This window comes from Danio rerio, chromosome 1, assembly GCF_052040795.2.
Source record: "Danio rerio strain M-AB ecotype USA chromosome 1, GRCz13ab, whole genome shotgun sequence".
Lineage (NCBI taxonomy): Eukaryota > Metazoa > Chordata > Actinopteri > Cypriniformes > Danionidae > Danio > Danio rerio.
The window spans coordinates 23180059-23197500 of NC_141021.1; the positions used below are offsets into that span (position 1 = coordinate 23180059).

Below are 17442 nucleotides of genomic sequence, written 5' to 3' on the forward strand. Positions count from 1 at the left end.
AAACAATTCATTGTGCCTACCGTACATGTATCATGTTGTAAAAATTATTTTCTGATTCTCTCTTGTTTCTCATTTCAGAGATCTTGACAGCCGGCTCTAGAAGCTGACCCTCATCCAACCTATTACACTCCACATACATTCTAAAGCTGCAGAATCCGAGACTGTCGATCATCTTATTAAACAAGATGGTCGCCAACCTCTTTATAATAGGACCATTCTCTGCCCCACCCTTCAAGATGTCAAGCATTAGTTCCATAAGCAGTGCAACTAACAAATTCTTTGACAAATGGATACTATCTAATAATTACAGATTAAGGTAGCCACACTACAATGCATAAACAAAGGCATTCCTACTCACCACCTTTAATGCCGCTTATTTTGACGTCAGCCGAAAAACAATTTATTAAGTCTGCTGAACATGTGCCATGTTACAAACAAAATCGCTTTCTTTTCGTTTTTCTTTCCAGAAATTCTGGTTGTTGGCTCCAGAAGCAGACCCCTGCCCAAAACCTGTCCCTCCGTTTTCAGAAATTACACCTCCATCTTACACTCTCAGAAAAAAAGGTACAAAATTGTACCTTTTAGGGTACAAATGGCCCGTCACTGGGGTGGTACCCTAAAGGGTACAATTTTGTTCCTCTGTTTAGAGGTACAAAATTTTACCTTCTACATTTGTACCCTTTAAGGGACAATTTTGTACCTTAGACACTGAAGGTACAAAAATGTACCTTTTTATATTATATAGTATTTTCAGGGTACTGACCCAGGCATTTTGATCCTTTGGTGACTACATGCACAAATAAATAAAATATTTTGGTTCGCAGATGTCCATTTTTATTTAGAAATGTAATAATATTTTATAACAACTCACAACTGAATGTGTCAAGTAATAAAATTACACAGCAAGTATAAAGCAGACATGTAAAACAGTAAAAAAAACTATTTAGATAACAAATAAAAATTGTTCACTCACTGTACAGTAAATCATCTACACTTAATACAAAGACCACAAGAATACCGTTTAAGATTTATAAACACATTACACAGGCTACATCAAGTCCTGCACTTTATAAAGTCCAAAGTGTGTCTTTAGTCAGAATACTCGGTCATAATAAATAATTTGCCATCAACATTTTCTCTGTATTTCAGAACGAAGGCAATGTTTCTCTATAAATTGCATCAACAGTGCAGAAAACCAAAAACATTAGTAGCCTCTTCTTCAACATCAGTAGATTCCTTCTCAACTTCCTCAAGAAGAGTTGTAATTTGTTGTAACAATATGTTTATGCTTTTGGTAAACATGACATGTAAGGCACTCATAACTGGAAAAAGTTCTTTGATAGTCATTAGGACCACAAGTTATTTAAAAATTTGCTTTATGCATGAATGAGAGCAGTGTGCTGGATTTACTTGATGATTGTGATTATTATCCAAGAGCATTTAGAGAAACAAAAAACAAGGTTGATCCCTCTGATAACTGGAGTGGGTCGAGGCTTGTCACCGTCCACAGTTCATTCAAAACATTCCACTGCAGAAACATCAAGGTGTTCTTCAAATGAGATGGATAAAAATGTATATTCGTCCACACCATTAATCCGGCCAATCACAATGCCATCAACTCAAGCAAGACTGCCATGACTCATCTTGTTGTCCAGTCGGTGGTGTCCTCCTGTACTTGAACTGTTGGATGTGGTGAAGATGATTCACTGTAAATAACAAAGCAATAATTTCATTAATATCATTGATGAAGAGAAAATCAACATGCATAGAATGTGAAATAATTAATATTCACTGATTTAAAAAAAAGTATAACAGATAAAATGATTAATATAAAATTCATTCACTCATTAATTTTTTTGGCTTAGTCCTGATCTGGGGTCGCCACAGTGAAATGAACCGCCAACTTATCCAGCATTTTACGCAGCAGATGCCCTTCCAGCCACAACCCAGTACTACAAACATTCATACACACTCATTCATACACACATTTATACACTACAGAAAAATTAGCTTACCCAATTCACCTATAGCACATGTCTTTGGTCTTGTGGGGAAACCGGAGCACTTGGAGGAAACCCACACGAACACGGGAAGGACATGCAAACTCCACACAGAAATGCCAACTGACCCAGCCGAGGCTCGAACCAGCAACCTTTTTGCTGTAAGGTAACAGCACTACCCACTTTGCCATCCTAATATAAAGAATATCAAGAATTATAAAATGCATTTATCACAGCATATACTAAACAGAAAACAACTTACACACCTGAGTACAGCAAAATGTTGAAGTTTCTCGCTGAACAAGGCTGGCAACATGATAAGTGCTGCTGTAAAATAAATTCCTGGAACATAAGATGTGGCATACAAACAAATATGAAGGAATCCATACAAAACTAGAATTTAATAATATTAGTCAAGTAGAGAAAAATTTAGAAAGAGTACCTTAGTGTCAGGTCCATAGCATTCTTCAGTTGATCTCTCATCTTTCGATGAAAACCTAGAAAATAATTTGAAACATATATGTGTACATTTATTGTTGTTTGTAAGTAAAAACCTACAAATTTAAAATAGTATGTAAGCCATTAAAACCATTGTATATAGATAATGAGAAATACTTACATCTTGTACTGAGCCATGCTTTCATATGAAATGCCTTCACTGGTCTGATGCTGTCAGGCTGCATTCTGTTGTTCCAACTGTCCTGAAGGTCAAATGGAAACTTTAAAAACTTCTGGAAAGCAATAAGAGAAAATAATAACTGTTTGTTTATTTTTAGATATTTATAAAATAGTTAAAATACTGTAAGGTATTACATTAATTATTACATTAAAGAACGAAGCATTACTTAAAACGTCGATTCATACAATGTGGTACTTAATAATTATACATTAACATAAGCATAAACAAGAGTGAAGCACCAACAATTCTGGACATGAGAGTTTGTGGACACTCCTCAACGTTAATGTAGACACTAAAACGAAGATGTGTACAGGAATAACGTTACACACGCCACGTTTGTAATTAGCCACGTTTACATAATCGTTAGCTTTGCTCACGGGCCAATTCCGGCTCGGATGCGGCAGCTTCGGCTCGCTTACTGCTGCCCGATTGACCACTCGGGCCGGAATAGAGCAGTGAGTCCATAGGCATCCGGTCCGAGTACAGCAGATGGAGCCGGGCCGAGGGGTAAGTCTCCGGCAGGCGAGAAACTAGCTGGAACTGGCCCGAGTGTGTTTTGCTATCTGGGTTGCGATTATATTCTGCAGTGGCAACACTTATTAATAAAGCAGTAACGTAAGATATGAGGCGCGAATACGTAGGCGATAAAGGGTGTTTTTACACCGTGAAAACTAATAGCATATAACGTTAGTTAACTTACCTTCTATAACGTTATGTCCCTCGGTGACTTCAATATCATATTGTATTAACTTCTTTAATAAGCTGCAGCTCTTAGCCAACTCCATCCTGTAGGCAAACGTACACCAAGCAGTCCGGAGAATTTTTTCGCGGTCTTTAAGCGAGGGAAAACCGAGGCACGAGAGTCAGACAAAAGCAACAGAACATGGCTTCACATGTAAAAATGAAACTGAAAATATGTCATAAATACATATTTACCTGAAAAGTGTGGACTCCAAAATAGACTTTTCTTTGAAAATCGTGCGAAGTTCTGTGCGAAGTTCTGTGTAAACAGCCAGCATGAGCACACTCGACCGCCTCAGTAACAAACACTGCCAACATGCCGAGTTCTTAAAGGGACAGCAACATCTCCACCTGAATGAAGATACTGTCACTCTGCATGATCCTTATTCTAAATCCCATTTAGGGTCTTAAACAGTTAGCAAAGACTAGTTTTTACGTTTTTAATTATTAAAATTACATTTAATTCTACATTAAATTGTAAATATTTTTTGAGAAAAAATTACATTTGAATACATGAAAAAAATAATTATTGAAGTATTTTATTCAATCAATTTATTAACTTTATATTTTTAAATTATGTATTTTAGTATTAATGTTTAGTATTAATTAATTAAAAATTTGTGTTATATGGTGTCTTGATCTTATGAGCTGAGGGTACAATTTTGTTCCTATAGGGAAACAAAATATATAATTGTACCTTTACAGGTGCTAAAATGGTCCTTTACAGTACAATTTTGTACCCAAATGTGCTATAAAAGGTACAAAAGTGTACCTTTCAAACCTAAATCTGGACGTTTGTACCTTTATGGCCCATTTGAGTTCAAAATTGTGCCCTAAGGACCAATTTGGGACCTTTAAAGGTACAATTATATATTTTGTTCCCACTTGGAGCAAAATTGTACCCTCATTGTACCTTTTTTTCTGAGAGTGTAACATCACCCTAAACTCAGGCTCCCACACTAGTCAACAAGAGCTTCGGCTCTCGCAAGAGCCTCACCTATCATCTCATCTTACTTTTCTGTTCCCCCTGCCAGCCTTGAGTGCTTCTGAAGTTTCCTCTTAGGTCTTTACTCCTTGCCTTTGACTGCCATCTAAACTCCTTCCTCCATCTTAGCATCACCCTAAGCTCAGACTCCCGCAGGAATTAACACCAGCTTCAACTCTCACAAGAGCCTCACCTACCACCTCACCTTTCTGTTCCCCCTTCCAGCGTTGAGTGCTTCCACTGTTTTCTCCTAGCACTTTCTCTTTGTCTTTGACTCTCATCTAACCTCCTTCCTCCATCTTAACATCACCCTAAGCTCAGACTCCCACAGGAGTCAACACGAGCTTCGGCTCTCGCAAGAGCCTCACCTATCATCTCATCTCATCTTTCTGTTCCCCCTGCCAGCGTCGAGTGCTTCCGCTGTTTTCTCCTAGCATTTTACTCCTTGCCTTTGATACTCATCTAACCTCCTTTTTCCATCTAACCAGCTAATGCCATACTTCAGAATAAGGGCTCGAGCTAGACCCTGCCCCTATTCCTCACTAAACCTCTATCTAGCATTGGTGCCACTTGGCTAGCTTTTGTACCCCTTTTTCCCTTCATTTCTGTTTTCCAAGCACTACTATGCTTCGCCTTCCCATCGCTCACCACCCAACTTTTTTACAGTGTTGAGTGCTTCCACTACCTTTTTACCCCCCTCTTCCATCTTTTTACTTATCTCCTTATCTTTACACTACAACATCCCAATCCCCTCTCCCTCCAGCTTTAAATTCCTCTACTAATTTATTTTCTTTTTTCAGCGTCGAGTTTTCTCTGCTAACTGTCTTCTTTCAGCGTTGATCATTCCGCTGCATCTCTAACTCCTGCAGGAGTTCATGCCCTAGCCCCCCCCCCCCTCACACCCTCTCATGCAGGAGTCTTCACCACCCAAAAATCTTTCCCGACTCAGGAGCCTACCCACCCAGCTCTCACTCTCACAGGAGTGTATCTGAGCTTTGGAGGTTTGTCTTCCATCAAGACAATGACCCTAAGCACACAGCTAAAATATAGAAGGGGTGGCTTCAAAACAACTCCGTGACTGTTCTTAAATTGCCCAGCCAGAGCCCTGATTTAACCCAATTGAGCATCTCTGAAGAAATCTAAAAATGGCTGTCCACCAACGTTTACCATCGAACCTGACAGAACTGAAATTCTGTGTTTTTCTGTCAATATGGGGTGCTGTGTGTATATTAATAAGGGACTAAAATTAACTTTTAAAATTTAAATAATCTAAATAGTTATCTAACTATCTAAATAGTTTTTTTTTTAATTTAACTTTTTTTAGCAAGGCGTCATGGTGGCACAGTGAGTAGCACGATCGCCTCACCGCAAGAAGGTCACTGGTTCGCACCTTGGCTGGAGCAGTTGGCATTTCTGTGTGGCATGTTTGCATGTTTTCCCCTTGTTGGCGTGGGTTTCCTCCAGGTGCTCTGGTTTCCCCCACGGTCCAAAGACATATGCTATAGGTCAGGGGTGTCCAAACTCATTCCTGGAGGGCTGGTGTCATGCAGACTTTAGCTTCAACTTGCCTCAACATACCTGCATGAATGTTTCTAGAAAGCCTATTAAAAGCTTGATTAGCTAGCCTAGGTGTGTCGGACAGGATTGGAACTAAACTTTGCAGGACACAAGTTTGGACACCCCTGCTATAGGTGAATTAAATAAGCTAAATTAGCCATAGTGTATGTGTGTGAATGCAGGAGTGTATGGGTGTTTCTCAGTGTTAGGTTGTGGCTGGAAGGGCATCCGCTGTGTAAAACATATGCTGGATAAGTTGGCAGTTCATTCTGCTGTGGCGATCCCGGCTTAATAAAGAGAGTAAGCTGAAAAGAAAATAAATGAATGAATGATTTTAGCAAATGGCTGCAATATAACATAGTAAAAAAAATGTATGGGGGTCTGAATATTTCTGTACCCACTGTATATATTCAATATGTGTGTGACATTCTTAAAAATGTAAATAAAAAATATAATTTTTTTTATATATATAAATATTTAATTTCAAAAGACTAATAATACAAACAAACATTCGTAAAAGCTTTATGTAGATGTAAAATGACATGTGATCCTATTAAACAGATAATGTTTTGATGATAAAATAGCAGGGGGGTTAATTATTATCACATAATTTTTATTTATTTCCTTTTTCTTTTCATTCCTTTACATTTTTATGACAATGAAGTGCAAGAATTTCCCACAATGACCCGAGGAGCGCAGGGACTAAACAAATACATCAAGTTAGAGTGAGATAAAGACCTGGATACTACACAAGAAGAACAGATGGAGAGAGAAAGGCGGAGATTAGGAATGAGGCCAGACAGATAATGAAAAAGTGAAAAAGGCTGAGATACTGAAGAAGGAACGAGAGGGAAAGTAAGACAGAAAGTCATTCTGCAGATAAACAGAAGTATAAAGATATAGAGCAGAGGAAAAGCAAGAGAAAAACGAGAGAATGGTAAACAGACAAACGCAGAGATGAAGGAGATAAAGATAGAGGTCCAAAGGAAGAGATTGGACACAAAATAGACAAAAAAGAGAGGATGAGAATGTGAGTTGGAGAAACATGGAAGGAGAGAGAGAGAGAGAGAGAGAGAGAGAAAGAGAGAGAGAGAGAGAGAGAGAGAGAGAGAGAGAGAGATATGACAGCACAATTAGGGATTTTAATTCTCTGCTTGACTGAGTAAGTCCAGTCTACATGATAATGAGCAGTTTCAAAGTAATAAATCTTTATGATACAGTGACACACACACACGGCACGTTTGCATTCACTCTTTTTACAAATATTCTGTACATTTTTATTCAAAGTAAAAAGACTTGTTAAACATGTTGGAAGTTTCATGGGCAACAAATTTCATAATCATATAGTACATTATGCATTTATTTCTCTCAGGTTTGCTGCCCCATCATTCACTAACAAAACCTCCATAACACAAGATCAAGAGATATTCTTTTACTCAGCCATGTCTATGTAAAGGATCCAATTCAGTCAGTTGCCTAAATGTATATGGAAAGGTGGTGTCCCTTTTATTCTTGCGATTTAGTGGTGGAGAATTGGAGTATTCGAAGAGATTTCTTCGCTTTCAATTCGTTGACCAAAATGACTCATTTGCTAATTCATGTAGTGACCATTTTTTGATATTACATAAACTATAAAGTAGCAAAAAGTGTCTTTTTTTGTCTTAAATCAATGTTTCAACTAGTTATAAAAACTGATTTGGCTTTCTTAAAAAGTGTTCTTAATCTATTCATTCATTAAAATATGTCTAAATAACTGGTACAGATGACCAAGCACAATTTTGGCATAATTCTAAGATTTGAATATTTTGGCCAGATATTTACACATTCAGCTGGAACTAATCGTGGTGTTATATACAAGTATTAAACTTGAATAAAAAGGATTCTGAGCACTCCATAGCACCTAATGTTACAACTAGGGATGCACGAAAAATCGAAAAAAGATTGTGATCTCGATTCGACTCTATACACAATCTTAAATCAGTTTTTCTTCGATTCAGCCAATTATATTTTCATGGTAGGAAAGAAGCATAAAGGCAGTTTCACAAGTCTTCACATTGTTTAACATTACTCAGCAACATGGACATCTCCAAATGGTGTATATCATTTCTTTCTTAATGTAATGACATATTAGCGGCTGCGAAATCACATGTTAGCTGATGCACTGAGAGGACACGCTCGTGCCTGCCAATGATGTCTACCGTAGTGAACAGAATCTGCATACAGTGGCGCCCCCAGAAAATTTTCTTAGGGGTGGCCAGAAGAGGCCGCACTAAATCTTGGGGTGGCACACAAAAAAAATAATGAATTCAGTGTAATGTTATATTTTTGTTTCTGGTAAATGAAATAATGTAGTTTTTATTAATTTAATTAATTCTACTTGAAATATTGCAATTTATTCTTTGAAATAATTCAGCAAGTACATGTGCAAACCAAATAAAAATCTATGTTTAGTTTAAAAACACTTTTCATATAAATAACTTCTTTTTTTACGTGCCTTTATTGTACATCATACGAGATATGCCATGTCTAAAATTAATGAAGATTAATGAGTTTATTATTCCCAGAGATGGGTTGCAGCTGGAAGGGCATCCACTGTGTCAAAATGTGCTAGATAAGTTGGCGGTTCATTCTGCTGTGGTGACCCTGGATTAATAAAGGGACTAAGCCGAAAAGAAAATTAATGAAAGAATAATGAGTTTATTAATTACCCAAACAAATGAACAAACTGAACAAAAGGGATTACTATACACACTCACTATACCTAATAATATTATTTTATCCATATTGCTTTTTGAACCATTTTATTAATGCAGCTTCTTCTATTGATATACTGTACTGTAGCTTAAGGTAAATATTAAATAGCCATTGCTGTCTATTGAAGGTGTGTGCGTGCTGTCAAGGACGATCGGGGAGGGTAGTAGTGGTGGTTCTAGTTTAAATGACACCCTGGGCGAACCACCCTATACACCCCCACCTCTCTTGAATTGTTAGATTTGTTATTCAATAAATATAACAATTTATTTATATTTATTCTAAATAAATACAATTAATATTAATATACAATTATTATTCTAAATAAATAACAGAAATCAGTCCTAAATATTACTGGAAAGCAACAACTGGAGTGATATGCCAAGATCACTTAAGAAACCTTTTGCATGAAAATTAATTATGACAATTCTAAAGAATACAAAAAAATGTATTATAGAATTATCTGTGATCTTAGACCAGATCATGGCTGAGAAATCATGTTATGAAGTCTTACCTCCCTGAATCATTATCCCTCCTTTCTGCTTTAAAGGCATGCTTAGTGAAAGTAACATCATCATCATCATCATCATCATCATCATATTATATAAGCTTTAAACAACTTTCAAAACTCGCTGCGTGCCGACACCTCTGCACAAAAGGCTGTTACTCCGGTTTCACGGCACATGAGCGGTGCCTATTATGTCGGCGTGCATGCAAACAACCAACCGGGATTCACAAAGGAGTGCGTGAGGCGCGCGGGAATGGTTTTCCGCGCGCATGCGTCAGTTTGCTTTCACCAGCATTGAACCAGAGGGGGAGAGCTACGTCGGTAACACCAACAATAATTTAGTGACTGCATTTTATTTATTTATTTATCTAAATATTGGGAATTTATGAGTTCATTTAAATCAATAATGTCAACCGCAAAATTATATTGGGGTGGCCACAGGGGTGGCCAGAGTTTACCGAGGGGTGGCCGTGGCCACCCCTGGCCACCCCTTGGAGGCGCCCCTGTCTGCATAGGCTGTGAATTACAGGTAATAATGTTGTAAATAATGTTCAGTTTGTTTTTTTCTCAAAGTGACGGCAGCCATGACATGAACCACACTCGGCAGTGAAAGTGAAGATGGCGCTAACATCATTTAAATGATCATATTGCATTTTAAAGTTAACTTATGATTACAACAAGCATTTGATGTTTTTTTCTTTCATAGCGAAAAGAAAGTGTTGTGCAAGAGAGTAAATGTTAGTGTCAGTGTAACTACTCTAGCCTGTATAATGTTGAATATAATGGGAATCTGATAATGAGAAATGTCTGATTGTGAAAATAATGGCAAGCATATGTCTCAAACATCATAATTCAACTTCAGAATTATGGATAGTTGTATCCACTTGTTAAGTGGTGACGTACTGTATGTAATACTGTTTCCGGGTCCAAGCCGCCACTCATTTGAGTTGAGAAATCATTCGTTTATGATCACTTTTTTATTCCTATCACACATTAAAGTTAATTTTATATAAAGTCATAGTGTACACAACAATCTCTGGCCTTGCTGCATCACACATACCAAAATTTAACAATTTATAAAAAAATTAATTACTTTCTGGCCATTGGGTATTAGGCATGGACATATATGTTGCGATCGTGATTTTGGAAAGTATTAAATCGCTTTATAAACATTTTTTATTACCATGTCATGAGTCTCCCCATTCAGTTGAACAGATAGCTTGGACCTGGAAGGCGCTTCGCGTGACGTCACACTTAACAAGCGGATTACGATGTCATCACTTTAGTGTGAATTAACAACCAGGACATTTTAATGTCTGTTCAAGTCCACCGTTCCAGGGCTATATAAAATTTAGCATTTTAACCAACAGTAGACCTACAAATAGGTCTAATATTATTGTTGTTTTATCACACATTTGAAAAATAACAATAATAGCCTACTCATATTACACCTCAAATTGCGCGCAGTCAGATCACGTGGTACAGCGTCACGTGGTAATCTGATGAATCTTAAAATAATGTATTCAGTTGACTAAACCTTACATTTTTGCTAACTTTACTAAATAAATAGCTAGTTTTTCCTTTGATAATTAAAGAAAACAGTGAAATCTATATCTTCCCTGCCGAAAAATCCCACTTAAACCAGCCTAGGCTGGTTGGCTGATTTTTAGCTGGTTGACCAGCTTGGTTTTAGAGGAGTTTTGGCCATTTCCAGGCTGGTTTCCAGCCATTTCCAGCCTGGTCTTACCTGGTCTGGGTGGAAAATGACCAGCTAAATCCAGCTAAAACCAGCTTGACCAGCCAGGTCTGGCTAGGCTGGTCAAGCTGGTTTTAGCTGGTCATCTCCCAGCCTGGCCAGCTAAGACCAGGCTGGAAATGGCTAGAAACCAGCCTGGAAGTGGCCAAAACCCCTCTAAAACCAGCCTGGTCAACCAGTTAAAACCAGCCTAGGCTGGTTTAAGCTGATTTTTTTCAGTAGGGTTAGGTAACAATTGTAGTTTAAAATTAAGGAATGTGCAAAACTAAACTTTTTATGTGATTTTTTTTTTATGAGCCATATTTACTGTGGCTGGACATCATTTCATTTTTTACAGTGGGGGTTATTCAGTTTCAGCTACATTTTTTTAAGTTATTTAAAGTTTTAATTAAAAAATTTGGTCAAATTGATTGATCCAAGTTAAGATGACTAGAAAAGCTCATTTGACTCATTTAAGGCAGCTATAATTATTTTTCTAATTATTTTAGTCACACTGTGAAGTGAGAATTGCTATAGGTTATAGCTACTGTTTACCAACTTTCTTTAAAACATCTTTGTTGAGCTGAACTGAAAAAAGAAACTCATTAAGGTTTCCAACTAATTGAGGGTGACTTAATTTTGACTCAAATAGGGGAACTATTCTTTTATAGATGCCTGACATCTTTTCCAGCATATTCCACTAATCTTTAAGCTTTCACTAACAGCTGTTTTTCATGTCATTGTCCTGCACTGCTGGCATATTTGCCAATAGTTTCCTCAAGCTGAAAAGACACTTCGGCATAAGGATCAAACTCTTCATTTGTTCCTCAACCACTGGAACCAGTCGTCTGTTAACAAAACAACACAGCGAATAATTTTCCCCATTGGAGACATCACATGCTGCCATCTACTGTACATGCCCATTAGTGTGTGTGTGTGTGTGCGTATGATAGAAACCCACATCTCTGAATATGAGGTCCCCTAATGAACAGGCGCCCAACTGCAAGCGGCGTCGACGGAAAGCAAAATTCGTTAAAACTGAAGGAGGTAATTGGAAAGTGAGCTGTCACAGTGCAGGCGCCTTCTGAATCTGTCAGTTTCATAATGAAGAGAAACATCACCGCTTTCGTTGACCCAAGAAAACACAGAAAGACAAGCAGAGGACGGGGTAAACACTTGTTCACCTCATTATGTTTGGTGTATAAGTGGGAGTACGGCTGGTGAAGACCTCGGGTCATGTGCTAACAGACTCTTTAACACTGATAGGAAATCTCATTTACCTTTTCTCATTTTAAGCCACTAGTACGAGGCTGGTTAATGAAATAATTAATGAATAAATAAGATTTTATATAAAGTTATACATTAAGCATTATTAATAAACTTATACATATTAGTTGAAGTCTTTTATTTTTCCATTACAATTTTTAGAAATGTGTTAATTTGAAAACTCTTTAACACCAAAGTCAAAAGCTGCGTTAATATTTTTAATCAATCTGTACAAACCAAAACTGTAAATTAAAATGAATCCTACTTGAAATTCCTGCATATGACAAAACATTTATTTTTCCTCGCATAGCTTTTTTTTTTTTTTTACAAAATTCATAAAAATTGCACACATTCACAGGTCATTAGTGTATGTAAAATTTACATCATCATCATCATACACTCGCTGGGCACTTTATTAGGTACATCTCGTACTACTAGTATCGCGTTGGAACCCCTTTTGTCTTTACAACTGCCTTAATCCTCCGTGACAGATTCAACAAAGGTACTGGAAATATTCCTTAGAGATTTTGCTTCATATTGACATGACAGTATCGCGCAGTTGCTACAGATTTGTCAGCTGCACATCCATGGTGCGAATCTCCCGTTCCACCACATCTCAAAAGTGCTCTTTTGGATTGAGATCTGATGATTGTAGAGGCCATTTGAGTACAGTGTACCCATTGTCATGTTCAAGACACAAGTCTGCTTTATGACATGGCCCTTTATCCTGCTGAAAGTAGCCATGAGAAGATGGGTGCACGGTGGTCATAAAGGGATGGACATGGGCAGCAACAATACTCATGTAGGCTGTGGCGTTGACACGATGCTCAATTGGTACCAATGGGCCCATAGTGTGCCAAGAAAATATCCCCCACACCATTACACCACCACCAGCAGTCTGAACCATTGATACCAGGCAAGATAGATCCATGCTTTCATGTTGTTGACACCAATTTCTGACCCTACCATTTGAATGTAGCAGTAGAAATCGAGACTCATCAGACCAGGCAACATTTTTCCAATCTTCTATTGTCCAATTTTGGTGAGCCTGTGCGAATTGTAGCCTCAGTTTCCTGTTTTAAACTGACAGGAGTGGCACCTGAATCAGAATCTTATCAGAATCACTTTTATTGCCAAATGTGCTTCTCACACACAAGGAATTTGTTTTGGCTACAGAAGCTTCCAGTGTATATAAAGTGACAACACAAAATAAATATGATAAAAGAAGATAAACATTAAATAGAGCATTAAATAGATGCAGTTAGTAAAAAAATCCTAATGTTGAATTGTATGTACAGATTTGTTTTAAATATACAGGTTATAAGTTGCTGTGTACAAGTGCGTATGAGAAAGTATTGCACATGTTTATTGCACATGTGACAACACAAAATAAATATGATAAAAGAAGATAAACATTAAATAGAGCATTAAATAGATGCAGTTAGTAAAAAAATCTAAATGTTGAATTGTATGTACAGATTTGTTTTAAATATATAGGTTATAAGGTGCTGTGTACAAATGCAAATGGAGAAAGTATTGCAATGTATATTGATATAAGGTGCTGAGTACAAGTGCGTATGAGAAAGTATTGCACATGTTTATTGCACAGTAGGGGAATATTTAACTGTTCATGAGGTAGATGACCTGAGGAAAGGAACTTTTTCTGTGTCTGGCTGTCTTTGTGCTTGGTGCTCTGAAGCGCCGACCAGACGGTAACAGTTCAAACAGGTAGGGTGCTGGGTGCGAGGCGTCCAGAGTGATTTTGCGAGCCCTTTTACTCACTCTGGAAGAGTACAGTTCTTGGAGTGTAGGAAGGGTAGTGCCAGTGATTCGTTCAGCAGTCTGGACTATTCGCTGCAGTCTACAGCGGTCGGTTTTGGCAGCTGAGCCGAACCAGGCGGTGAATGGAGACTGGTGTGGTCTTCTGCTGCTGTAGCCCATCCACCTCAATGTTGAATGTCACTGAATGTGCATTCAGAGATGCTCTTCTGCACATCTCGGTTGTAAAAAGTGGTTATTTGAGTTACTGTGGCCTTTCTATCAGCTGTAACCAACCTGGCCATCTCCTCTGATCTCTGGCATCAACAAGGCATTTGCGCCCACTGATCTGCCACTCACTGGATATTTTCTCTTTTTCGGATCATTCTCTGTACACTCTAAAAATGGTTGTGCATGAAAATTCCAGTTGATCAGCAGTTTCTGAATACTTAGACCAGCTCGTCTGGCACCAACAACCATGCCTTAAATCACCTTTCTGCCACCTTCTAATGCTTGGTTTGAACTGCAGCACATCGTTTTGACCATATCTACATGCCTAGGTAAGGCAAGGAAAGTTTTTTTATAGAGCACATTTTATACACAGTGGCAGTTTAAAGTGCTTTAGGGCGTAGCACAGTGCTCATTCAGTAAAGGCACAGCTGAACAGAAGTGTTTTCAGTTTTGAATGTGTCTAATGTTGGAGCACATCTGATCATTTCTAGAAGCTGATTCCAGCATCAAGAGGCATAGTAGCTGAAGGTGAATTCACCCTGCTTTGACTGAACTCTTGATCCTAATGATCTAAGTGATCTGTTAGGTTTGTAATCAGTGAGCATATCTGTAATGTATTGAGGTCCTAGGCCATTTAGTGATTTATAGACCAGTAGTAATACTACTTTAAAATCTATTCTGAATGTAACTGGGAGCCAGTGTAAAGACCTGAGGACAGGTGTAATGTGTTCCACTTTTCTGGTTCTAGTTAGAATCCTGGCCACAGCGTTCTGGATGAGCTGCAACTGTGTGACTATTTTTGGGAAGGCCTGTTAGAAGGCCATTACAGTAATCCACCCTGCTGCTGATAAAAGCATGAACAAGTTTCTCTAAGTATGCACTGTAAACAAAGCATCTGATTCTTGCAATGTTTTTGAGATGATAGTATGCTGATTAACTAACTGCTTTGACACGACTACTGAAACTCAGATCTGACTCCAGAGTCACACCAAGATTTTTGACCATATATTTTGTTGTTTGACCTATAGAGCCAAGGTATTCATTCACCTTGAGAACCTCATCTCTGTTCCCAAACGCAATGACTTCAGTTTTCTCTTTGTTTAACTGAAGTATGTTTTGGCAGAGGGTGTCAATAGGGCTGAAGTCATTAGGCATTAAGTAGTTCTGAGTGTCATGAGCATAGCTGTGGTAGATTTGGTTCTTTTTCATTTTTTGGCTTAGAGGGAGCATATAAAGGTTGAACAGTAGAGGTGCCAGAATTGAGCCTTGTGGGACTCCAAATGTCATGGGTGTCCATTTCGACCTATGGTCACCTATAGTGACATAGTAACCTCCCTTCAAGGTAAGATCTGAACCATTTGAGGACTGTGCCAGACAGCCCAACCCAGTTTTCAGCCTATCCAGAAGTATACTGTGATCGACCGTGTCAAATGCAGCACTGAGATCAAGCAATACCAGCACTGTTAGTTTCCCTGAAACTGTATTTAGGCGGATAAATGCATTGTGTTCCTGATTAGAAATTTGCGTTAACAAGCAGTTTGACAGGTGTACCTAATAAAGTGACCAGTGATTATACATTTTTATTTAACGCCCCGTCAGCAACAACTGGTATTTTCATGGCAAAAATATTTCATTAATAAACATACCAAAAAAAAATCATGAATTAGATCAAATTTAACGTTTGTAAAATTTACATGATGATTCTTTAAAGATATGGCTATTTTATTCATAGAAATTGGCTCCCTTGGGCATGACAGCTGGCACTACGGGAGGCCCTATTGCACTGTACAAAAAAAAAAATCCATTCATCCAGAATCTCTGAATCTCCTTTACAAGTGAAGGAGTAGCTGGTTATGTATAAACAGGCATGGAATTTAAGCAGGACAATTATGGCACAAAATCACACCCAAGAGATGTTTTCTTTTCAACTTGTCTGAGCTGGCCAACCCAACACAAACCACAACAAGCAAGAGATAAAATGCAAAAGTAACTCCAATATTGATTCAGGAATTTAATAAGTTTGGATTCAGCATTTGTTTTTAACACTGTATCACTCTCTTTCTCACATGCAGGTGAACGCGGCGCACGCGCAAACGGAGAATCTGCATGAATAGGTTCGCAGCTGTACAAATCTACATTTGCTGACAGACAGTTTGGGCTAATAAGAATTAGGGGAACTGTTGGACTGACAAATTTTAATTGGATGAATGTTTTTTTGTATTATGCCTTGGCATAAAAAATACATATAATAAAAACATTTAGATCATTTACTTTAATCATTACTATTGGAATGTGGAGAAACTTTCAATCAGCACAACCATTTTCTGAAGACAATCACCTTAGAGTGTTGAACCAGATGTTGTTGATAGGCTTTATTTCAGTATGTTGCTGTACTTCCAACTATAACTGAACACTGAGTAAAGAGCAGGGCTTTCTTTTTGTGCATCATTTCCTCATTGCAAACTAACAATAAGAGGGGCGTGGTTAACAATTTTGTGGCTGAAGTCCTCAAATTGATGTCAACAGACATCAAACACAGAAGCAAATAATCAGACCTTGATTGAAGATTACCAAATCAAACATTTAACTTGCACCTTAAGAATAACAACTTAGCAAGCTAGCAAAGTAAACACTGCAAAAATAACACACACTTAATAAAAAATGAAGAATTACTTAAAATGTAAAAAAAAAATATTATACTAAAGAAATATATATTAAATGAGACTATATACAACCTACCAATGAAAAGTCACAGCGAGGAAGAGCAGAAAGTGCTGAAGTTAAAAGAGACAACAGTGGTATATAGAGAAACAGAAAGCGCTGTCTTAAGGAGATGTGAGAGGGATGACAGCGAGCGTCTGTTCCTGCATCTGGCCTTTGCCCCCCCTCTATAAACCACACAGCAGGAGTCATTATCAGTGTGGGGGGGTTCAGTTCATCCCCATATTACCACCTTACCCCTCCATTAACCATCAACCACCCCAGCAGCACACACCCTTCATCTGATGTTAACTATATAAGCGCTCATATCTGTCACACTAATGGCTATTGTTATGCTGATACGCACAGTAGGACTGACACACAGGTTGCTCCCACTTCAATCATAATAGAAGCGAACAAGCAAGATAATACACGATCGTACCAGCGTGTCACACTGGTTTTACAGACCTACATATAAAGCATAAAATGGAGGGAGGAATATCAGATTGTCAACTTTATTAAATAATGCGT

General features: G+C 38.0%; 1 long non-coding RNA gene across 7 annotated transcripts; it reads right to left on the minus strand.

Annotated features, from left to right (window-relative positions):
• Positions 1–811: 811 nt before the first annotated feature.
• On the minus strand, positions 812–3741 carry LOC137490019 (uncharacterized). 7 transcript variants are annotated; one of them, XR_015476559.1, is made up of 7 exons: positions 3616–3741; positions 3380–3511; positions 2620–2701; positions 2443–2497; positions 2267–2342; positions 2025–2192; positions 812–1706 (listed from the first exon to the last, which is right to left on the minus strand). It is a non-coding gene; the product is annotated as an uncharacterized LOC137490019 (long non-coding RNA). The 7 variants fall into 7 exon arrangements; XR_015476557.1 differs by having other exon boundaries at positions 2016–2192; XR_015476558.1 differs by having other exon boundaries at positions 2620–2731.
• Positions 3742–17442: the final 13701 nt, after the last annotated feature.